A 24,314-nucleotide genomic window follows, 5' to 3' on the forward strand; every position below is an offset into this window, starting at 1 on the left:
TAATGGGTGTGGGATTGAGTTTGATAAAAAAAAAAGAAAGCAGTTGCCAATGCCCATCACAACTACTACATCTTGGACCTTGGAGAGAATGCTATTTTGTCCTTCATTCTCCAGGAAGACTATGCCATCAGGGAAGTGATGCCATGACAAGCACATGAATTGGATTTGAGGAAGGGGGTGCTGGACTAAGTTGCCAGGCTCACTTTCTCCTCCAGAGTCATCTGAGGCAAGTGGCCAGATGTGAATCAGGACTACCTGAGATGGCCCTGGATATGAGGCAATCAGTGACTTTTCTAAGGTCACACGACTAGTAAGTGTCTGACTTTGCAGTAAATACTGAAAACTTGCTTAAGGTCCCAATCAACATAGGAAGAACATCCCTAAATGTCATCCTGTTCTGAAGTGCTGGGATGGTTGGCATTGATGTTGGATTTTCTGACAAGGTCCTTTATTTCATATTTCTTTTTCCAGGATAAACTCATTAGATCATAACTCCATACAGTGAAAAAGCACCCTGCTCATCACAGCACTACGGGTACAGAATAATAATGCCTGGATCATTTTCCTCCTTGAATTTCTTCAGTGGTGCTTTCTGTAACTCAGTGATGCAGAAAGTCACAGCTGGATTCCAGAGGTGCTCTCAAAATGGCAGCTACATGTTAACTGTTGCATTATCCCACTGACAGTTCAAGGAAGAGGGTATGCTTTGTGTTGGGGCTGTATCTCAGCAACAGGCCAGGCAAAGTCTCCACATGATGCTGATGCTCCCTTTGATGGAGACAACATTCAGCTGGAGTTGGTTTGTACTGAACATTTTATCAGAATATTTCTGAAGATAAAGGGTGGCAAATACAGTGTTCAGTTCAAATTATCAGATGTTCCCAATGCATTTAACTTCAAAGTGGATTCCAATTGGATGGGTTACACTTGCATTTCTCTACACCAGTGTCTGTGCACATCTCCTCCAGTTCCATACTCAGCCTTCCCCTACTCTGCAAAAATGTTTCCTCTATGATATCAGATCTCTTCAATTTCAATAGTCTTTTTTTAAAAAAAGGAAAAAGTTGAATTTAAATGAAAAGGCAGAATTCTAGGACTCTTTGTGGTTTGAAAATGTTTAAGGGGAAATTTTTTAAAGCCTCTGGACACAAATAATTAGGGGTTTTATTCTTATTATTTCCTAGAATTCTCCAAATCAACCATCATGTTATTCTCTTTATCTTATGTCTCTCTGTCTCTGTCTCTCTTTCATCATATATTTACTTGAATTTTTCCTGGCCACAAGATTCAGCATCTTCATAAGATAAATTAAGCTGCAAAGTTCTTAACAACTATAAAATTTATTTAAAAAAGATTGTTTTCTATTTCATAGCAAAACATGAATATATTTTTTAAAGTGCCATTTACAGACAGTTACTACTTAGTGCTGCAGTGGATAGACCTGAAGTCAGGAAGACTCATCTTCCTGAGTACATATCTGACCTCAGACACTTACTAGCTGTCTGACCCTGGGTTAGCCACTTTATCCTGTTCGCCTCAGTTTCCTCATCAGTAAAATGGACTGGAGAAGGAAATGTTAAGCACCCCAGTATCTCTGTCAAGAAATTCCCAAAATGGGATCACAAAGAGTTGGACATGACTGGAAAAGACTGAATAACAACAAAGTCAAATACAAAATATGTATATGTATACATGATATATATGTGCATGCATATGCATATGTATTTAGTGCATTAATATATATTATATGTGTATATACATACTATTACCAGTTTAGTGACCTTTTCAAAAAGAAAAAAAATTAACCTGTTGTTAATGAAGCCATTTTGGCTCTATGTGATCATTTCTTTTTTTAGATGTTTACTTACCATCTTGTTAATAACATGGTCTTTAATTCTGCCAGGAATTCATGCCAAAGTCACTAGCCTACAGTTTGTAGGCTTCATTCCCTTCCCTTTTATGAAAATAAGGACATCTGTCCTTCTTTAGTCCTTTGGTATCTCTTCCAATTTTATACAATTTTTCAAAGATCACTAATGATGTTTCAGCAACCAAATCTGCTCAATGTTTCTGTACCCTGGGATTAGCTCATCAAAGACTGGTGGCTTGAACTTTTCAAGGGTTAGTTAGATGCTATCTTATCCCCTTGTCCCCAGGCCAAATGACTATGTTATTATAGAGACTGGACCAAAATGAGACAACACATCTTAACCAGGGCAGAAAGAGATACTGAAGACCAACACAAACAGGTGCAGTACCACCCAAAGGAGGAAGCACCTTCAAGATCATGACTCCTTGGGCCAAAGAGGAATTTGGGGTTCAAAACAGAACTTCAAGTAGTCAGGAGCTGTGAGTTTATCCTTTGAACATATGTACTATCTACAGTTAGAAGTCATACTTCTAAGGACCCATGCATACTACTAGACTTTTTTTTTTTGGGGGGGCGAATGTTTTATACCAATTGTTCTAACAATATCACCTTACTCAATACCCTTTTCTAAAGACTAATTGAAGTCTGATGGACTGATATTGTGGAGCACACTGGCAGTGGATAATAAGAGAAAACCAGCAACTCAGTGCTTCAATGCTACCTTCTAGAACTCTGAGGAGTTTAGTAATTTAAACCACCCCTTTGGGGACCACAGGCAGCAATTTCGAGGACAGGTGGTCTTGGACAGGGAGTTATACTATAAAACTTAAAAACAAATTTAAAAACCTAAACAAACTCCTCTGCATCACCTGAACATTCCCTTACTAGTAACACCTTAATCTGAGGTTTAGCCCTTAAGTATTCTTAATAATCGCAAAATGTTAAAGGCCTCCAGCACATTGGACAGCTCCTCCAATAGAGTACAGAAAAATGGAGTTGGAAACAGTTCCTCCTCCAAGCAATCAACAGTTCCTCCTCCAAGCAATCAAAGCAAGACAATCCCTACACTCAAGAAACTCCTTATATTCTAATGGGGGAAGACAATAAAGGAAGGTGAGCTGGAATGGGAGGCCAAGTAGATATAAGAAGGCATGGTGAGAAGATGGCTAAAAAGGATCAGAGAAGCTGAGTGGCAGGAAGAAGAATCTTGCTTATTTCTGGGAAAGCAGAAAGTTTCACATATCTGACCCAGGGATGCAGTCCATTTGAAAGTGGGGTAAAGGAGGATAAACAATGATGATGACCAGAATGTAGACCACATGGTAAGATGATCAGAATGTGACACAAAAGCCTGGTTACAGTCAAGATAACATGTAATCTCAGGGATATGAACCAGGCTACCCAGGAAATGGAATCTAAAGCTGGATTTAGGAGACGGGAAAAATGAGAATGACTTGGACAAGATTTGAACAGGATAAAAAGGAGTTGCAATTTGCCTCACATTTCACTAAAAAAAGCCATTGATAGAGAGCTCTCTCTTCTCATATCATTCATATGGCCTTCTGCAAATATCTTCTTCTCCCCTAGTTCACATAATGAGATGGCCCTTTTTCTTGCCAAGTCAATCCCTTCTTACATGCACAAGTGATCCCAGCCCATCTTCTCTAATAAATTGTTACCTCTTACTAGCCCTATTGTCTCATTAATCTTTAGTTGCTCCCTGTCTAAGAGCTACCTCCCCACTGCCTGCAAACATACCCATGTCTCCCCTATTTTCAGAAAACCCTCCCTAGGTCCATTCATTCTATTTTTAGGGGGTTTTTTGCCAGGCAAATGGGTTTAAGTGGCTTTCCCAAGGCCATACAGCTAGGTAATTATTAAGTGTCTGATACCGGATTTAAACTCAGGTCCTCCTGACTCCAAGGCCGGTGCTCTATCCACTGAGCAACCTAGCTGCCCCGGTCCATTCATTCTTGATGGCTATTGTGTTATCTCCCTTCCCTTCTGTGGCCTTCTTGAGGAGGAACCCCTGCTTCCTTTCCTCTCATTCTCCTCTTTGCAATCTGCTTTCAGTCATAATTCAACCAAAATTACTACCTCCAAAGTTATTAATGATCATTTAATTGCCAAATGTAATGATCCTTTCACAATTCTTGGCCTTCTTGACTTGTCTTCAGTCTTTAATACTGTCAATCACTCTCTTTTCCTTGATACTTCTTTCTAGGTTTTTATGACTACTCTTTTTTCTATCTCTGTCCCTATTTGTCTATGTTATTGCCTCCATTTTCTTTGCTGGATCTTCATCTGGTTTATCTACCAACTGTGGGTGTCCCCCAAAGCAATGTCCTGGACTATTTTCTCTTTTTTCTCTATACTATTTATTGAAAAATTTTTTTATTTATTTGAGGCAATGGGGTTAAGTGCCTTGCCCTTGTCCAAGGTCACACAGCTAAACAATCTCTATACTATTTCACTCAGAGAGTTCAGTAACTCCCATGGATTCAATTATTATTTCTAAGCTAATGATTCCCAGATATACTTATTCAACCCTTAACTTCTCTCTTTACCTCTAGGTTCACATCTCTATCTGCCTACTAGAAATCTCAAAGTGGCTATCCTGTAAAACTTCACATTCAAAAACTGAACTCATTATCTTTCTCCCCAAACCCTCTCCTTTTCCTTACTTTCTTATCACCATCCATCCTCTCAGTCACCCAAACTTACAACCTAGGCATCATTCCCTTTCCCTATGTCCCAATACCTAATCAGTAGCCACATTCTGTTGATTCCAGCTTTGTTAATATCTTTTGTATCTCTTCTTTCATTGAATGAAGGATTTTTTCCATTAATGTATCTTCTATATGTAGCATTATCTTGGTGTAGGCTGTCATTGACTACTACCATAGTTTGTTGGTTGCTCTCCCTTCCTCTTGTCTCTTCTAACTACAATTTATTCTCCACATAGTCATCAACAAACAAGACAAACACAGGATAAATTGGAAATAATCTCAGAGGAAAGGCACTAAGATTAAGGAAGAATGAGAAAGATTTCTTGTAGATGATGAGATTTTAACTGAATTTTAAGGACATCAAGAAAACCAGGAGGCAGAGGAGCAAAAACTTTTGGGAACAGTCAAATCCTGGTATGAACTCCCTTCCCTGATTCTTCAGCCAAACATCCTTTGAAATTCAATTTGTTGAGGCAGATAGTTAGCACTCACCCTGGAGTTAGGAGGGATTAAGTTCAAATCCAACCTCAGATATTTGTTAGCTTTGTGACCCTGGGCTAGTCATTTCATCCCAACTGCCTCCAATAAATAAATAAATTCATAAGATTATAAAAGAAAACAATTATTAGAAATTCAACTTTTCATCTCCTACTTGAAACTGTCATTGATTTCACTTGCTGGCAGCAACTTTTCCACTGAGAACCTCATATTTATGCATGTGGTGTATTATAAGGATCTGCATGTATGTTCCCTAACTAGAGTGTGAAGTCCATGAGGGCAAGGACTGTGTGTCTAGCTATGCACACAATAGATAATGTTTGTCAAGGAGCAGTTAGATGGTATGGTAGATAGAGCACTGCCTCTGGAGTGAGGTGAATCAAAATTCAAATTTGGCCTCAGACTAGTTGTATGACCCTAGGCAAGTCACTTAACCCCAATTGCTTCCAAAAATATGTTTGCCAAAGTGCTGAATTATATATTTCTTGCCCTTTTCATTGTGTCAATAATACAGTTACAGATTTCTTTTTTGTACAGAGAGGTTCTCTTTTTTTGTTTTAGCATAACTTTTTTGGAGTATATTCCCAATAGACAAATTACAGAATAAAGTAGTTTGAATAGTTTTATAACTCTTGTTGTGTGCTGTTCAAATGCTCTCTGGAAAGACTGCATCAGTTTGTAATGACATCAGCATTCTATAAATATACCTGTTTCCCCAAAGCACCACTGCAACTAAATTTTTAAAAATTTTCTTTAGTTATTAATGAGATCAATGTTTTTCTAACAATTTCGATTTCCTTTTTATCAAGTGTTCATATTCTTTGACCACATAGCCAATAAAATAATACATATAAAGACCTTTGCAAAATTTAAAGTGCTATAGAAATGCTAGCTACAATTATGATTATTACTGGACAATGATTCATTAAACATATTATTATTGGTTCCTATAAATTGTGAATCTTCTGTCTAATATATTTACCATGAAAAAAATTTCTTGAACTGTTAGTTTTTTTAAACTGGAAAAAATGGCTTTCATTCCATTATAATTAAATCCATCCATCCAAGGTACTTTTGGAAGATATTGTTTTGTAGTCATACATGTAGAAGAGAGATTAGAAATCATCTGGTTCAACTTGCTCAAATGACAGATGAAGAAACTGAGGTTTTGAAAGGAAAGTTAATGTAACTTGCTCAGGGCTTAATCTCGGATCACACCCATATAGGGGAAAGGAGGGTAAAAGGGATAATTGAGAATATGATATATTTTTAAGTCATTTGGATATAGACTATAGTGTGATTTTTAACCTCCTGTAAGAAATCTTTCTATTAAGATGCTGTGAAGTGTAGGTGCTCAGTTACTTTCAGCTGTGTCTGACTCTGTGACCCCATTTGGTGTTTTCATTTCCTTCTCCAGCTTATTTACAGATGAGGAAACTGAGGCAAACAAGGTGAAGTGACTAGCCCAGGTTCACACATCAACTAAGTTTCTGAGGCCTGATTAGAACTCAGGAAGAAGGGTCTTCCAGATTCCAGGTCCAGAGCTCCACATGTTGCAGTGACACCTAACTGCCCTGCTGTGAAGTGTATCTGTGTCATAAAGTGATAATTATACATACTTCCATAGCAATTTACCATTCACATGGCTCTAAGATTCACACAATCATATATTTAGAAAAAGAAGGGAACTTAGAGGATGTGTCGTCAAACCCTATCATTTTACAAATGAGAAATGCAAGGCACAGACAAGGTGATGCTACTTGCCTAGAATTTTAAGGCAGTAATGGCAGAAGCATCTGAAAATAAGTCCTCTGATTTCAAAGTCACCAGGACTTCTACTGAACCACACTCCTATGCCTGACCTTATTTGATTCTCATAATTCTGTGAAGTAAACAGGGCAGTTATTATTACTTCTATCTTAACAGAAGCAAAAGGCCAGAGAAGGTAATTGCTTCAATGTTCTTTGGTCAAAAGTGGTAGAAAAGGATTAAGAAATCAGGCCTTCTGACTACTGATCTAGTGCCTTTTCGTTTGACTTAAATATTATTTAATTGCAGCCATCCAGCACATATCTCTTGTCAAAAGCCCTAGTAGTACAGAACCAGATTAAAATGGAATTGAGAAATATGTAACAAAGGAAATAAAAACACGAAACATAGCTAATGTTAATAAGTGGTTTTCTAAGTCAAACTTCTTCCCACAGGAATCAGTTTCTATTTGAGTCTGACACCACTGTTTTACACCATAGTAATTTCTCAATGAACCATCCCCTTGGAACAAAGAAAAATGGTTCAGAAAAGCCAATTAGAAAGAGAAGTTTATCTATGTACATCAGTTCTCCTACCTCCCCCCCCCCCAAGTTCTCCATCTTTCTCCTGCTGAGGGAAAAAGTGTTTTCATCATCTGTTGAACTCAGATCTTCAGATTTCTTGCCAAGGGATTTTTCCATCACACTCCAGAGCCTGCAGTCTGGTGTTCTCAGGTTTTAAGGAAGCAAGGGCTTGTTACGTTATAAGGCCATCTATTTCCTAAGGCTCCCTAAATCTGAATGGAATTTATCACCTCGGGCAGCTTTAGATCAGGGGTGTCAGACTCAAATAAAACTGGAAGCCACTGAACCTTAACATCCTGATCTCTGTGGGTGTATACTGATTTGAAAAAACTACACATTAATATTATCTATGTTGTATGATATTCTTATTTATTTTGTTAAATATTCTCTAATTACATTTTAATCAGGTTAGGGATGCATTCTGTTTGACACCTCTGCTTTAGACAATTTACTGACAGTTAAAAATGTCAAATGGAGATAAACTGTTTCCTTTTCACCCCATCTCTCCCCTCCAAAAAAAAAAACCCTTCCTTCCCATTTTGTTTCCCATACTTTGTTAGATCTGTCATTTTTTCTCTCTGAGTGATTCCTCCATCAATACAGATCACATGCCTCTCCTTTCAATTCCGTGTGATAATTTGATTCTAATGAATGTAAAATAACCAGTGGCATCAAATTCACCCCAGAAGAGATCCTTGGATTTCATGGTCTAGTTTACCTGGTTTAATGAAGGATTATATTTAATTAAAAATGTGGAAGTGGGGCTTTAAAATTTGGTGGTAAATCCGTGACCCCTGTGAGTCTGCCTCCTATTCAGATCACACAATTGTGGCTTTACTGCAAGGAGAGAAGAAAGGACAGAGAAGATTCAGAGCTTGGATCTCTAGGCAACGGGCGAGAATGCATAGGTCAGGAGAACTAAAAGCCAATTGCTCAGCGTGCTTAATAGGGGAGGCATTAAGAATGAAATTAACAAGCATCTATAAGTAAAATTCGAGTAAAAGGGTTGAAGGCTGAACGCAAAAAAGATAAGCTGAGCGCAGAGATCGGGAAGCACCTGGTACTTAGGTACAGGGACCCCAGGGGGAGAAGGGACTGTTTATGATTAATAACTATATATTCCAAGAATCGGGTTTTTTTTTTCCTTTTGTGAACCTTATTTCTACAAAACCATTCCCTGGGGTGAGAGAAATGCATTTGGGGGTAAGGCAATAAATGATGCTTCGGCTCTGCAAAAACAAACAAACAAGCTTAGAAATAAAATGAATAGCCATTGATTAGCTAAGAGGCTGAACGCATGATGGGATGTGGATGGAATGAACTGTCCTTATCAAAAGAAATGACCAATATGAGGCTTTCTGATGAATAGGGAAAGACTTCCATGAAATGATGCGGAGTAGGGGAAAAAAAGGCTGCAGAGTCAAGAGATAAACATGTACGATGACTGCCATAATGTAAAGGCCAGTAACACGAAAAAGAATTGTAATGAGCAATCTTAGTCCTGGGGAACTGATTAGGAAACAGATTTCTTTCTCTGCACAGCAGAGAGGGCGAAATGATGGATGGAGAATGAGGTAAACACTTTAAGATGCGGCTACTCTGTCAGTTCGCTTTGCTTAAAAGTGGGTGTGTGGGGGGGGTTCCCTTTCAGGGGAGAGACGTTAAAGGGAAATGTAAAAACAAAAGGTTAACAAGAAAACCATATATCTGAATGAGAATTAGTAGAAAAAAGCTCGGGATTTGGGCGAGGGCGGGGAGGGTGGGGAAGCAAGAAGGAGGCTACAGCTCACTCCAAAATGGTGTAGATTTTTACCCCGAGGAGGAGTCTTGAAAGGGCGGCTTTGGTTTTTGTTTCCTCAGTCATCTTCTTTAGGCATAAATCTGGGTATATGAGCCACCTTACAATTTTCTTACAAAAATCCAGATTTTGAACCAAAGCAATTATATCAATTTCTATAGTTCCCACCAGCAGCGACTTAGTATAGCTATTGCCTGCTACCACATCCAACACTGAATTTTTTCATCTATTATCCTTTGTGGATTTGATGGGTGTGAGGTAGTAACTGAGAGTGATTTTAATTTGCATTTATCTAATCATTATTCATTTTTAGCCTTCCTTAAGAAAATTGTGACAAGTTTGGATTGCTTTTTTTTTTTTAAATCACAGAATTTTAGAGTTGGACCTTAGCAGACATGGAATATTACCCATAATGGAAAGAGATTTCCCACTATACTAGTAGTCATCTGGCCTTTGATTGAGGCATTCCAATGAGGGGGAACCTAGCACCCCTAAGGCAGCTCATCAACTTTGGGGCGACTCTAATTGTTAGGAAGCTTGTTCCCAGACACTAAGCCTACATCTGCCTCTGCAATTTCCACCCAAGGCAACTGGTTCTGCCTAGAGGCCAAACAAAAAAAGTCTAGTCCCCTTTCCACAGGACAACTGCTCCAACAGCTGAAGATCACAACAATCTTCTATTTCTTTCTTTTTTTTTCTCCCAGGCTGATCATATACACATTTACATGGATACGGACAAATAGAGCATAGCTGTATATTACTTTAGATATCCAGAATCTAGCATGGCATCTGGAAATTTTAAGAGTTGAATAAATATTAATTGATTAATATTATAAACTTATTTAAGAGTTGAATAAATATCTGATTAATAAATTAACAAAAAAAGAAAGAAGACTGCTTTGTGTGGTATTGATAGGTCCTGTGTTTGTCTTGATAGATTAACTTCCAGATATTTAATGCATTTTATTATCTTAAATAACATTTCTCTATCCAGTCCTTTCTCCAGGTTTTTGTTATTTAAATACAAAAATTCCAATAATTTTGTGTATCTGCTGTTATATACCCAAACTACTGACTATCCCAGTCAATTTTTGTAGTCTCTACAGGGTTCCACAAGTAAGCAAAGAGAAATAATTATTTGTAAATAAAGAGAAAAGTGATTCATTTTATTTCTAACACTTATTCCTTTCATTTATTTTCTAATAGAATATTAGTAGTATTGCTAGTAGGCACTACTTCATATTTGTTCTTGTTTCCCCAGCATCTGGCACACAGTAATCACTTAATAAATGATAGCTGAATATTGAATTCATTTATTTTCTAGTCATTATTATAACTATTAATTTTTCTTATAATGTCAAATAATAATGGTGACAGTGGATACCCTTGTTTCATTCCTTATAATACTGAGAAATCTTCTAGTGTTTTTCTGTTATAAATATTTCTACCCCTCATTTCAAGCAAATATTTTTAATCACATTAAGGAAAAGTTCTTTTATTTCTATATTTCGGGGTGTTTTTTTTTTTAACAAAAACAAGTACCATACTTTATTAAAGACCCTTCAATACCTATTGCTATAATCATGTTTTTTTTTTATTGGGTTTGTCACTATTTTGCTAATTGTTTTACTAATGCTGTTTTATCTTCGCATAGTCATAAGGAATTCACTTTTGGATACATATTAGTGCAATCTATCGATCATATTTTAATATTTTTAAATAGATACTCATTAGTGATATTGGTCTATTATTCTTGTCCTTTCCTTTATTTCCCATTCGTTGGGAATCAGAATAATGTTTGTCTCATTCAAAGAACTTGGCAAAATACCTGCTTTCTCTATTTTTGAAAACAGGATGTAGCATAAGGATTATTTATTCTTTAAATGTTTAACAGCATGAGCTGTCTTTAGAGTCAAACCACTTATTTATCAGAACCAATTTTAAAATCAATATCAAATTAGAAAAAAAAGAAAAAAGATGAGAAGATATTGCACACAATTGAAGCTACGCCAATCTCACCCACTTAAACAACTGCTGAAGGCCAAAACTTGAAAAATGGATAAAATAACAGAATATTAGCATTTCCTAAGGAAGTTTGGCTGAGGTAAATTAAACTCTACAGCAAAGAGACAAAAGAGCTTACAAAGGTCCTCAGTCAGAAAACACTTAATGTCCTTGCCAAGTAGAAAGCTGGGATAGGCCAAGGCAACACCAATTTCTAGGACAGACTTTTGTGGAAGATCTCACAGAAGAAGGTGGTAGATAGACTTGCATACTATACAAGCAGAAGAACATCAAGAATTGGTGGTGGGAAAACACATTTGCAGAAAACCTTGGTGAGAAACTGAAATGAACCAAGTCATTTCCAGAAGCCTTTGATGATTGAACTGGAAAAACGCATAGAACTCATGTCAAAAGTATAAAAACTCTATTAAGAATTTATAACAAACATTTTTCTTCATCATTTTCACTTGAGTTATCATATTGAGGTGGTACAGTGGATAGAGTGCTGGATATAGATTCAGGGAGATAGGAGTTCAAATCTAGCCTCAGATGCTCTGGAACCTGAAAAAAGCCACTTCACCTCTATTTAGCTTAGTTCTGTCATTTGTTAAATGTGAACAATGATAGCACCTATATCTCAAGGTTATTAAAAGGACCAAATGAGATAATAATGATCGAGTGCATGGGTTGGCACATAGTAAATGTTATATCAGTTTGTTATTTAAAATCATAGCCCCCAGTGAGGCTACAGGAAGAAATAGAAATGGCACTTTTAAGGCCTGTGTTGGAAACAGTTCACTTTTGATGACACTGAATGATTGATTTTCAAGGAATTTGAAAGTGGAAAAGGAACCAAAGGGCTACCTGAAATAATATGAATAACTACTGAGTGATATGCCTATTCTATCATCTCTACAATTTGTTTTATGAGAATAAAGAGAAAAAATCTTTATAGCTATCCAGGACATTTTTGAAAAAGATATAAGAGAACAAGAATACCTGTATAAAAGCCATTCTACTACAGAACACATTTATATGTCATTCAAAAAAAGGAAAGGTACAGAAAATACGGGAAGCCACTGAGCTTACTGTTTGTTTGTTTTACTAGAAAAATAAAGCATTTGACTCAATAAAGCAAAACACTGCCACATATGTGTCAAAATTAGCCAAGATTCCTTTACTTAACAACAGACAATTTTGTTAGAAATCTCTGATTAGTAAGATAAAGAAGCAAGGATTAAACAGGGAGAGGTATGCTGGCCAAATGCACTGACCACTACTATCATGGAAAATTCCAGCGTCAAGTCCAAATGGAAAAGAGATCCCCATTGACAGTGGGGTCTTTCAGGCGGTCCTGCTTGTAGAGGGGTGGCTAGGTGGCACAGTGGATAAAACACTGGCCCTGGAGTCAGGAGCACCTGGGTTCAAATCCAGTCTCAGACACTTAATAATGACCTAGCTGTGTGGCCTTGGGCAAGCCACTTAACCCCATTTGCCTTGCAAAAAAAAACAAACAAACCTAAAAACCTAAAAAACCTACAAGACTGTAGAGCTTCCTAAATGAGATCTATGATAACTCCAAAGAGTGTTGCCACTCTATATGGAGTTCCCAAATATAGCCTTCAGTTATAATGTATCTTCTCCATTTACTTTGCACAATTGAATAGATATTTGCTATGGTCCTATATCTAATGAAATCATGATTTCAACTCGGATTTTTTAAAATTCAGCTGAAGCATAGATTTGAAAAGATTTTATTCTACTGTTTCTTTGAATCTATATGTCTATGAATCCTGACATTTCAAACATGTTTGTCAAGAGGAGCAAACAATTTTAGTTTGTTTTCTAATCTATCCTGCAACTAGATATTATTCAGTCCATATTCCAATTACGGAATTCATTCGATCTACAGTTCTAATAGCCACAAAAAAGTACAGCAAACATTTACAAAGTGCTAAATGTGCCCAACTCTGACCACACAAAGTCAAAACAATTTCTGTTCTCAAGGAGATAACTCTCTACTAGGGGAGGAACACCATCAGTGCACATGAGAAATATTAAAGTATATTCAAAGTACTAAAAAAGTAAGTTCAAGTGCATAGACGTTGAAAATGGAGGTGACTCAAGTAGGAAGAAACACATGAGCCATGTCTTGGAGGAAGCTCCAGAATCTATGAGGCAGAGGTGAAGAAGGGATGTGTTATAGGTCAAGGCATAGCAAGGCAGAAAAAATGAAGAATGTGTAGAGAGAACAGTTAGTGGGGCAATTGGACCACACTGGAGAGTGTGTGAAAGGGAGAAATACAAACTAAGTCTGGATACACACACACACACACACACACACACAGATATATATGTGTGTGTATATATATATATGTATATGTTATAAATATATGTGTATATAAATATACACATATGTGTATATATGTATATGTTATAAATATATGTATATATAAATATGCCTATATATATATACATACATACGTGTGTGTATGTGTGTGTTATTAAAAAGAGCCTTAAGGACAAGGATGAGGATTTCACATTTCTGCCTAGAAGCAATAGAGTAACTAAAGATTTTGGGTATTGCAGGAAGAAGGCAAGAGCAGAAACCAATTTCTTCACTGTTCATTCTTCCCCACTCTTTACAACTCAACCTCCATACTCAACATTCTACCAACAAAATTTCTCCTAGGGTAACCAATAACCAACTAAATACCATAATTTCTATGACATCCCCCCGCTTCCGAAGAGCATGCACTAAGTTTTAAGTGGGGGAGGTGGTGATGTTTTGTACCATCTGTTATTATTTCATATTAGTAAATAAATACTTTTGTTAAAATGCTCACTGAAACAACAGCCGTAGGAAAAAATGTTCCAGATAACTATAAATGAAATAAATGCAAACTAAAACAACTCAGAAGTTTCACCTTACATGATCAGACTGGCAAAGACGACAAAAAACAGCGAATGAAAGTGACTGGAGACTGCAGGAAGAGAGACACCCTGATGGAGCTGTGAATTGATCTGACCATTCTGGGCATCAATTTGGAACGATGCCTCAAAAGTAATTTAACTGTGTGCACACCCGTTGACCTAGCAATATAACTCCTCAGTAGGCTCTCAGATCGAGCTGTGAAAGCAGAAAGACATAAAAGAGAGAAGCTCAGACCAGTCATTCCCTCCTCCCCACAGAGGTGAGTAGAGTATAACGCTAACAAAGTTCAAAGTCAAGAAGCAGGTCGAGAAAACAAGCAAACAACAAAACTGACCCTAAAAGGCTACTATGGACAGAAAAACTCAAGATACAAATTCAGAAGAAGACAAACACTTGAAAACATACAAACAAAAACCTCAAAGCAAAAATGTAGATAGGAATAAGTTCAACAAGAATTCCTAGAAAAGAAGAAAAAGATCAAAGAAAAGATTTCAAAAATTAAATAAGAGTGGTAGAGGAAAAGTTAGGGAAAAAGTGAGAGCAGCACAAGAAATTTGGGGAAAAAAATGATTGGGGAAAAAAGAGGTCCCCCAAAATGCAGAAGAAAATTAACTCTTTAAAAATCCAACTTGGTCAAAGGTAAAAGAGGTATAAAACCACACTAAAGAAGATAATTTCTTTTTAAATTTAAATTTAAATAATTTCTTTAAATTTTTTTTTCTTAAGGCAATGGGGTTAAGTGACTTGCCCAAGGTCATACAGCTAGGTAATTGTTAAGTGTCTGAGGCATGATTTGAACTCAGGTCCAGCTGACTCCAGGGCTGGCACTTTATCCACTCCACCACCTAGCTGCGCCCCCCAAATAATTTCTTTTTTTTTTTTAGGTTTTTCTTTGCAAGGCAAATGGGGTTAAGTGGCTTGCCCAAGGCCACACAGCTAGGTATCCAAATAACTTCTTAAAAATTAGAACTGGTCAAATGGAAGCTAATGAGACATCAAGAAATAATTAAAAAGTGTAAAGACTGAAAAAATAGAAGAAAATGTGAAAAATTTCATCGGAGAAACAATTGATCTTCAAAATAGATACTAGGAGAGAGAATTAGAGAATATAAAAATTATTGGACTGTCCAAAAACCAGAGAACCAAGTAGAAACTGAAAGGATCCATTGGTTGCCTCCTGAAATAAATTGTAAAACTAAAACTTCCAATAATATTATAGCCAAAGTTCTGAGTTTTTCAAGTAGAAAATACTGTAAGCAGCCAGAAAAAAAAAGAATTTGAGTACTATAGAGCTATAGGGTCACATAAAATTTAGTAGCTACTTCTATAATGGAGCAGAAGGCTTAAAACATGATGTCACAAAAAGCAAAGAAACTAGAATAATAACCAAGAATAACCTAACCAGAAAAAAATGAGAAAAAATTAACATTTAATGAAATAGAGGACATTCTCTAACAAAAAGTTCAGAGCTAAATAGAAAATTTAATACCCAAATTTCAGACTCAAAAAAAAGCATAATAAAGTAAACATAAGTGATGAATCATAATGATTTAATAGGTTTTTTTTAGTTTTTTTTTTTGCAAGGCAATGGAGTTAAGTGGCTTGCTCACGGCCACACAGCTAGGTAATTATTAAGTTTCTGAGGCCAGATTTGAACTCAGGTACTCCTGACTCCAGGACCAGTGCTCTATCCACTGTGCCACCTAGCCATCCCAAATCATAATGACTTAACAAGACAAAATTATCTGCATTCTAATATAGGAAGATGAGACTTGTAACTTCTAAGGACATTATTATTATTAGGGCAGTTAGGAATAGTGTACTAAGACAGAAGGTATGAATGTGAGTCTATTGTGTTGTGAAGATGCCAAATGAAGAATGGAAGGGTGAGGAAAGAGAGATGAACTAGGAGAGAAGGGGGAATGTAGAAGGGAGAACAAGAATGGGGAAAATTATCTCACATAAAAGAAGAATGAAAGAAATAATTTTTACTATATAGGGAAAACGCTGCATTGGGGCAGTGTACATTTTAACTTCATTCTCATCTGAAATGGTTCAAGTAAAAAAATAATATATATGTGCGTGTATGCACATACACACACATCTTTGTTTTTCAATTTTACTATTCTCCCATTGCTGTTTGGGATTTCTATTAAGTGTTTAATGGAGGATTTTTAATTTGTTATCTTCTAGATTTTTAGTGACATGCCCAATTTATTGATCTGTTTTATTGATGTAAGCATTTAGATTGTGTTTTATTAAACATTTATAAATTATAAATATACATATAAGGTTGGATATAGAAATTAATCTCACATAACAGGAAAGCAGGGGAGAACTAGGAGAAATGGGGGATTATCTTGAGATAAAGGGTAGATTAAAAGGGAAAACAGACTTTTGAGAAGGAAACAGGTAAAAAACAGGAAGATGGAAGGGAATAGGATAGAGAGAAATATGCAGTTAGCAATCATAACTGAAAATGTGAATGGGCTGAAGTCGCCATAAAATGAAAGTAGCAAAATAAATTAGAAATCAGAATTAAACAATATGTTGTTTATAAGGACACACTTAAAACAGAAGAAGGGGCTAGATAAGGATCTGTTGAGTCCCAGTACTGGACTCTTATGCTGAGTCCCCTTCTGGATTCCCTCAATCTTCCCCAGGTGAGCACTGGACGGGTGGGAGACAGGGGAGACAGACAGACAGGGGAGACAGACAGACAGAGGAGAGAAGTACTCCATCAAGATCTCCAAAACACCAGTGCTTCAATATCCCCCCAGTCTCTAATCCACTCCCACTCCTGTGGCATTTAGCAAGATAAGACTCTGGTGCTCAAGGACACCAGGTGATGATAATTTAAAATGCTCCCATACACAACAGTCCCTAACAAAGATCTATTATGTTTCAGTTGAAGTAAAAAAAGGTGAGGGCAACAAGCATGATTTCAGGTAAGTAAAAGCAAAAATAAGCCCAATTAGAAGAGATAATCAAGAAAATTACATTTAGCTAAAAGTTAGCAGAGACAATTAGTTAAAATCAATATTGAATATACATACATACATATATATATATATGTGTATATATGTATACCCCAAAGCATCCAAATTCCTGAAGGAGAAGTCAAAGGACAGGAAGAAATGGACAGTAAAATTTTAGTAGTGGAAGACCCCAGTTTGTTCCCTCTTAGACCTAGATAAGTCTAATCATAAAAAAGGAAAAAATTGAGGAAATGAATTGAATTTTAGAAAAGCTTGATATGAGAAACCTCTGGAGAATATTGAAAAGCAATAGACAGAAATATACTTGTGCATTGAATCTTCACAAAAACAATGATCATGCATTGCAGAATTTTAAAAAACTCACCAACAGATATAGAAAAGAAATGATAAATGTATCTTTTTTCAGACCATAATGCAATAAAAATTACATTCAATTAAGAGTCTTTAAACACAGATTAAAATTAATTGGAAACTAAATAATATAATTCTAAAAAATGAATGGGTCAAAGAATAAATCATAGAAACACTAATTTAATTCAAGATAGGGGCAACTATCAGACAATATACCAAAACTTGTGGGCTATAGTCAATGAAGTACTTAGGAAAATTTATAACTCTAAACGTTTAAATCAATAAAAAAAATAAAGAGCAGATCAACAAATTGGGCTAACAACCAAAAAAAACCTAGAAAAACAACAAATTAAAAATCCTCAATTAAACACCAAAATGGAAATCTTAGCCAGCAAAGGAAAGATTAATAAAATTTAAAGTAAAAAAAAAAAAAAACATTAAACCAATAAATTAAATGAGGAGCTGGTTTTATGGAGAAAAGCTAACAAAATAGATAAACCAATAGCTAATTTGAATTTTAAAGAGAAGAAAACCAAATTACTAGTGTAAATAAATGAAAAGGGTTAATGTGCAACCAATAAAAATGAAATTGATTATTAGAGGATATTTTGTCTAATTTCATGCTAATAAAGCAATCTAAATAAAATGCATGAGTATTGACAGAACTATCAGTTGGCCAGATTAACAAAAGAGGAAATGGAATACTCAAAAAAAAACCCTATTTGAGGAAAAAAAACTCAAGACCAGATGTATTGACAAGCAAATTCTACTAAATATTTGAAGAACAATTAATTCCAATACCATATAAATTCTTTGAAAAAATAACTAAAGGGGTCCTTACATTACTCTGATCAATACAAAGATGTACAACAATTGAAAAAAAAATTGAAGACAATTGTGTGGTTAAGTGACTTGCCTAGGCTCACACAACTAGTAAGTGGGTGAGGTCAAATTTGAACTCTAGGCCTGGTGCTCTATCTACTGATGCCCTATCTACTGATGCCACCCAGCTTTCCCAAAAACAATTCTAAAGGTTTCATAAAGAAAAATGTCGTCCATCTTCATAAAGAGAACTGATGGAATCTGAATACAATTGAAGAACACTTTTTTTCATCTTTCTTTAATTTTTCTGTTTTGCAACATGATAAACATGGGAATGTTTTATACAAAATCACATGTATACTGGGTATCATATTGCTTACCTTCTCAGTAGATTGAAGAGGGGCAGAAAGGAGGGGGGCATTTGGAATTTTAACTAAAAAAATGAATGTAAAGAAAAAAAATAAAGGATTTCTATCAAATTCCTTCTTCTACACAAGTATGGTTTTAATACCCAAACCAAAGAGAGTAAATACAGAGAAAGAAAACTCGAGCAGGGACAACTAGATGCCACAGTAGATAGAGGACCAGCTCTGGAGTCAGGAGGACCTGAGTTCAAATCCAGCCTCAGATGCTTAACACTTACCTAGGTGTATGACCTTGGGCAAGTCACTTAACCCTATTGCCTTGTAAAAATAAAAACAAAGAAAACTAGAGGAAATTCCTTAATGAATATTGATGCAAAAATTTTAAATAAAATCCTGGCAAGGAGATTGTAGCAATATATAAAAAATATCATACACAATAACTGGGCTGGATTTATATCAGGAATATAGAGCTGATTCATTAGGAAAACAACAAAAAATCATAAGAGTATTTCAACAGAAGCAGAAAAAACAATCAAAATACATCCATACCTATTAAAACCACTAGAAAGCACAGAAATAAATGGAGCTTTTCCCAAAAGGATAAATAATACCTCTCTAGAACCAGGAGCAAACATTATTATAATGAGGTTAAATTAGAACTGCCTTTCTGAGATCAGGGGTAAAGGAAAAATATGCCTTATCACCAGTATTATTCAATACTGAATGAATTATAGCAATAAGACAAGAAAAAGAATTTGAAGAAATAAGAATCGGCAATGAGAAAACAAAACTTACTATTGGACTATTTGAAAAAACTGCTGGGAAACCTGGAAAGCAATCTGACAGAAACTAGGCAGAGATCAACACCTCACACTGAATAGCAAGATAGGCTCAAAATGGTTATGTGGTTTAGATAAAGAATGTGATAAAGGGAGATTGGAGGGGTATAGAAAAATTATCTGTCAGATAAGGTAGATCAAATAGGATATAAAGAAGATCATGGGAGGCAAATGGATAATTTTAAATTAAAAAGATTTTACATAAACAAAATCAATAAAGCCAAAATTAGAAGTAAAGCAGGCAACTGGGAAAACTTTTTTAGAGCAAGTTTACAAGGAACTCAGTCAAATTTATTAAAATAAGAGTCTCTCCTTACTGATAAATGATCAAAGGACATGAACAGGCAGCTTTCAAAAGAAGAAATCAAAGCTATCAATAATCACAAAAATACTCAAAATCACTATTAAAAATAATCACTTACCTATAAGCTGTGAATGACAGTTTTGGCAATATTTCATATTTAATGTCTTAGGGCTCTACAGTCAACCCAAGCAGGGCATTTTAACAAATGATGGCCCTGCTTTATTCTAATAGAATGTCAAAAATACTTATATTATCTTTTGGCATCACTTTCATTTACAAACATATCCTTATCCACTCCATAATCAGAGAGCTAGCCACTCCATTATAGCAAATAAAATGAGAAATGTAGAAAAGACATTTTAGCAAAACTCACCCATATATAAGTTGTGTCTGACTATTTATACAATATTATTTTTAGGTTTTTGCAAGGCAAATGGGGTTAAGTGGCTTGCCCAAGGCCACACAGCTAGGTAATTATTAAGTGCCTGAGGTCACATTTGAACTCAGGTACTCCTGACTCCAGGGCAGGGGCAATATGCACTGTGCCACCTAGATGCCCCTATTTATACAATATTACACATCCATATTACTTCTCCTCTGTCTGGAAGCAAATGAAGTACATATTTTCATCTTTTCTGGAATTAAGATCCTTAGTAATCAGAATTGTAATGCATTCACATTCTGGTACTTTTCATTGACATTTTTCATCATAATGCATACTATTTTTCTCTTTTACTGAACTCTCACTGCATCAGTTCACATCAATCTTCCCATGGCTGACTCCAGTCCTTCCTATTTCTACTTTCTTACATTTCAGGAAACATGGGCTTCCTTCTAGTATGACTGTTTATGGAATCACTTCCTTACCTTCCACTGGAACTTTTTCACAGTCCACACATTCCTCCCTTATGGTTGATGCTTGAAGTGGAGTAAATCAAGCAACCCTCTTCCCTCCTAATTCAATCAAGCTGCAGACTCTGAGCTGCAATCTCCAGAGCCTACTTCTGACCCCAGGCTAGAACCTAGAACTTTGCCTGATTCTTGGCACCAGGCTACTGGACCAAAAGTAGAGACTGTCCAGAGTCCATGGCTCCCTCCCAAATGTAGAGAATTCATTTATTCCTATTAGGAGCAAGCCCTGGGTTACAATCATTGGGGACAACATTTTACTTCAAAAAGATTTCATGTAGAACAAAAAAAAAATGACTCTAAATTCCCATCATTTCAATTCTGTGGTAAAAGGTTTGGGGGCTTAAGAGTTAGAGATGAATGCTGTCTGCCCTTTAAATATTTGAATAAACTCTTTTAAAGTTTAATTTTATTCATCCCAGTCACAAAACATCTGTCTTCTTCAAATCAGGGTCTTCATCTATAGCAGCTGATTCATCCTTGGAGATTAACCAAAATGTCCCAATAGCCTTGTTTGAAAGCTCAAGCTGGTAAAAAGACTAACCAATTAAAAATCTGCAGAAAACCCAAAGTCCAGTTATAGCCTAAAATGAAGAATTTAAAATAAAAATCTCTTAAGAACATTGGCACTAAGTATCTCTAAGAGCCTAGACATTTCCCCTCTCAGGGATTCAACTTCTCAACCTCATAAATGAGGGAGCAAGACTAGAGGTCAGAAGAACCTAGTTTCCAATTATATGGTTTTGCCGTTTTCTACCTTGGGCAAATCACTTAATATCTTTGGTCCTAAGTTTCTTCATCTGGAAAATTACAGGAGTGGATCAGATGGTCTTTAAAGGTCCTTCTAATTCTAAATCTATGATCTATTAACTTAGTTTGAGTCTCATTATTAAGGAGGATGTTTATGTCCATGCATAGGCTTTGACAATACAAGCAAATAATAAATATCCAGAAGAAAAGTGAGATGAAGTTACTTTGGACACATTGAAATAGGTATAGGACCCAGTAGACCGAACATATGTATGAATGAATAGCTTGTCGTCGCCTTTTTTTCCACTTTGCATTCCAAAGTGAAAAAGCAGAATTTCTTATTCTTTAAAAATTAGTCAAGCACTTCATTCAAGGATGTAGAAAATGTCTATGTGATATCAAGTAGGCAGATGATAGAAAATCCTGGGTGACTTGCCCTTTGGAGTTTTGTCTTTACTGCATAAAATAGAGAGCAGAATTTAGAAGGTATTCAGCCCTCCCTATTTCTGAACAATCCTTCTATAATAACCCCAGAAAAGTGAACACCAATCTTTCCATGAAGATCTCCAGGGACAGGAACTCACTCCCTGCTGGGGTTGTGCACTTCAATTTGGGGGCAGCTCTAATTATTAGCAAGTTTTTCACTTTGAAATTAAATGTCAATTTGCCTTTTTTCAAACTTCTACTTCTTGCTTGTAGTTATTCCCTTTGGGACCAAAGAGACCAAATGAATTCTTCTTCCACTGTCCGCACGACAGAGTCTCAAATACTCAAAGATAGCTGTACTGTCCGTGTCCATGTCTTCCCTTCTTCATGCTAAATATCCCCAGTTTCTTCAATCAATTATATGACAAAGACTTGAAACCATTCTGACTCCTGGGTGCCTTCTTGAATGTCCTTTCTAAAATGTGATACTCAGAAATGAAAGCAATATTCTGGATATGTGCAAAGAAAAATGTGATTACCATTGCATTTCCCTCTTAGTACCCTAGTCTTTTTTAGTCGTCCTGTCACAGTTCTGATGCGTATGAAATTTGCATCCCCAGATGCAAACCCCAGATCTTTTCACAAAATCTCTTGTCCACCCTATGGTTCCCCTATCTTGTTCTAGTATGGTTCAGTTTTAAAGCCTAAACACATTTGTACCATTCCAACTTTGTCTCATTATTCTCTTTAGATCTTTTTGGATACTGACTTATTAGTATGCTTTATTGTTGTTTCCTCTGCAAATCTCATGGATTAGGTATTTCTATCTTCATCTCCAGGAAGTTTTTTTTTTTGAGAGGGGGGAGGAGGTTGGAGCCGTAAACATCTCCTGAGTGTGCATCAGTGGTTTCCCACTGACACATATAAGGCTTTTTTAAAAGAGAATTACACATAAGTAGTCTAGGACCATTGTCCAGGATGTAGAATGGTAAACTTACTTAAGGGCCAGGGTTATAAAAGCCCCACAGCCATTTACAGAGTCCTGTGGTGCAAAAGGAGATTTCTAGAAACAAGACTATAACAAAAGGAAAGATCACCAGATGGGAGCTTACAATAAGGAACTTCGAACTGACTTTCTACATAATGGATCACTGGTTACCCACTTTAGCCAAGTCTCTCCCCCTTATCAGTTCAATCATTCATCGTGCTTTGCTTTTTAGCTTGGCCATGAGCTTTGTCTGTAGTAGTTTAAAATGGATTTCACATAACAAGACCAAATCATCCCCACTTGAGAGCCATTTGTGAACACAAGCTAGCATGGTATAGATAATTACCTCTAATGCTTCTTCCTAATCATTTACTAGGACAGTTAATAGAGAGGCTTTTTTCTTAAACATAACAATTCTTGGAGCATCATTTCCTATAATTATCATGTTTTCATTTAAGCTAAGAGTAAGTCTGCCTTCTGCCTGAATTGCCTCTAAGAGGAGGCCCACCTTCTGCCTTAATCGCCTGGTCTTGCCTCTTGGCCTATATGGTGCTCTGACCCCATCTCCTCCTGTGGCACCAGCTGCTTCACCTTCTGCCTATTGCCTTCCACCTACCCTACACCTTGTTTCTGACTCAGGGCTTCCACAGGCTTTGGGCAATCCTTTTTGTGAAGGGTTTGGAGGAATTTATACCTGACTTTCTTTGTTCTTCTTTATCCTTATTTCTTCTGGTCCATTTTTAGGGTTACATTAAGGGTCCTATTCCTCTAGGCCCCATCATGGTGATGCCTTTTCCTAATTTCCCTATCATAGTGCATGCCATCCATACTGGGATTACATGGAATAAACATGAGCACACATAAAAATATAATACAGAGGAAGAAAGCAGTAGCGCAAGTAACAAACTATATGATCCAAATCAAACAATTCTCATGGACTATGTAACAGATATGATTGTAAAGCAGAGTTTTAGAGAGTAACCAAACATAATAAAACCACAAATACAAGTTGCTACAAGGCAGAGACTGTTTCCTTTTTTGTTTGTTTGTTTGTTTTTTTTTGGCAAGGCAAATGGGGTTAAGTGGCTTGCCCAAGGCCACAGAGCTAGGCAATTATTAAGTGTCTGAGGCCACATTGGAACTCAGGTACTCCTGACTCCAGGGCTAGTACTCTATCCACTGCTCCACCTAGCTGCCCAACTCTTTCCTTTTTAATCTTTGCATTTGCAATATTGAGCACAGGTCTAGCAAAAAGAAGGTGCTTAATGAATATTTTTGATTGATTGTTCTGGTGGTATATAGGAATGTGACATATGAATCCCATTTATAAACATAATAGGTGTTCAGTTTTAAAATAATATTAATAAAGCACATAGCAATATACATATTGCCCA

At 36.3% G+C, this 24,314-nt stretch overlaps 1 protein-coding gene and 1 pseudogene across 1 annotated transcript in view; one reads left to right on the plus strand and one right to left on the minus strand.

Annotated features, from left to right (window-relative positions):
• Positions 1–24,314, minus strand: part of GPC3 (glypican 3) — an 821,180-nt gene that overhangs the window by 286,647 nt on the left and 510,219 nt on the right. The gene's annotated exons all lie outside the window — the stretch shown is intronic.
• LOC141503164 (dolichyl-diphosphooligosaccharide--protein glycosyltransferase 48 kDa subunit pseudogene) lies at positions 3–1,015 on the plus strand (annotated as a pseudogene).

Source organism: Macrotis lagotis, chromosome X (genome assembly GCF_037893015.1).
Source record: "Macrotis lagotis isolate mMagLag1 chromosome X, bilby.v1.9.chrom.fasta, whole genome shotgun sequence".
Classification (NCBI taxonomy): domain Eukaryota; kingdom Metazoa; phylum Chordata; class Mammalia; order Peramelemorphia; family Peramelidae; genus Macrotis; species Macrotis lagotis.